Raw genomic sequence first — 1,691 nt, 5'->3', positions numbered from 1 at the left:
TGTGTGTGTGTGTGTGTGTATATTAATGTACACTACCGTTCAAACGTTACTCGACTTTGAGTTTGTGTTTTTTTTGTGAATTCAGTTATTTTCAAAATTGGTGTTTGGTTTGGTTGATGTTAACTAGTCTGGAAACAAGTAGACATTTTCTGTCTGACCTCAATCTCCACATCTTTCTTAAAATCCAATGTCTGGTCTCTCTCAGGGCTAATGCAGCGGCTTTCTTTTCTCTTTAAACCAAATGCTTTATAGCAATTATTCTTCTAATCTAATGGACTTGAAAATTTCACACAAAAGAAAATGTCCTAAGAAAGTGAAATCAACCTATAAACCTGTGCTCCATGTGATCAGGGTTTGCAAAGAGAACAACTAGCACCATATAAATGTGGGTGCATTCTGAAGCTCATATTAGTGTGAGTTCACAAGGTGATTTGTGAATGAGAAATGGAGCTAATAGACCTTCTGCCTAACAGACTGTGCTCTCTGCAGGGGTCTCAGAAACCAGAGGCCCCTCAACCCGGCAGAGCAGTCCAAGGCGAGTCCATACGCTTTCCTACAGGGTCACTGATGGCATCCTCCTCCGGCAGAGGACTGCTGCTCGGCCATGAGCCCAACAGCTCCCAGTGAGCGAACACACGTTCCAGTAGCTGTGTCTCTCCACACCTCACTATGTGGACAGACTGGTAAACAGAGATTATACATTGTTCACAACGCACATGTGCAAGCTTTTTTCAAGGATGCTCGCACTTCAGCCCTCACATAAGCATAGAAATGTTTAAGCAAAGACGTAAACAACACTCAAACACAGATACACAAGTAAGTGTGCAACAACGAAGGGAGTCAATTCCGCTGCACACTTTGGCTGCCTTCCAGTGAGTGGGGAAGGTGGCAGAGCAGTCTCTGCAACACGGGGAAGACCTTCTGATTTTTGACCGGGGGCCGCACCACCTGGAATGGCAGTGCCTACCTACCTCCACACATGACGCTCTTGTTGTTTTGGACGTCCTTACAAACCATTGTGCTAGTTTTATAAGGTGCACTGCAAAAACGTTCTGAAAATGAGTAAAAATGACTTTAGTGTATTTACCCTCAGGAAAATAAGATAATCTGCTAATAGAATGAGCATTTATTTTCCTCAAAATAGGATAATTATATATCATGCACTTGAAATAAGAGACTGCAGTTGTTGTTGTTTTTTTCTTATTTTTAATGTAAATTGTCTTATTCTATTGGAAAAGTGTCTCACGTATCTGCTCAATTCACGACAACATGCACTATTTTCAGAAAAAAATGACTTAGATTTTTTTCCAGTACACATCTTCAATTTGAGTTTTTGCATGATAATTTTATGATTAATCTTTTGTTTTTTTGTTAAATTAATCGGATTGCAAAAGGCTCCTTAAAGATTTTACACAGACTATACTATACCCCTATACCCCTATGTCCTCTCCAAACTATACCCCTTCTGGACAACAAAATAGACTTTTAATCTTGAATTCTATTTTTTTTTCAACCAAAGCTTTATGTAGGGTGCTTTTTCTGATTCCTGGGGGTGGACATCACAGACACCCTCACCTGGACTATTAACACCACCTCACTGGTCAAAAGGACACAGAAGCGCTTGGACTTCCTGTGGAGGATGAGGAGAGCCCACCTGCCCCCACCCATCCTCCCCACCTTCTCCAAAAGCA

At 41.3% G+C, this 1,691-nt stretch overlaps 1 protein-coding gene across 2 annotated transcripts in view; it reads right to left on the bottom strand.

Moving 5' to 3' along the window:
• Window positions 1-1,691, bottom strand: part of LOC107098272 (transcription factor HIVEP3-like) — a 53,131-nt gene that overhangs the window by 39,740 nt on the left and 11,700 nt on the right. The gene's annotated exons all lie outside the window — the stretch shown is intronic.

Source organism: Cyprinodon variegatus, unplaced genomic scaffold (assembly GCF_000732505.1).
Source record: "Cyprinodon variegatus isolate N-32 unplaced genomic scaffold, C_variegatus-1.0 Scaffold764, whole genome shotgun sequence".
NCBI classification, from domain to species: Eukaryota; Metazoa; Chordata; class Actinopteri; order Cyprinodontiformes; family Cyprinodontidae; genus Cyprinodon; species Cyprinodon variegatus.
This window is presented reverse-complemented; position numbering and strand designations above follow the sequence as displayed.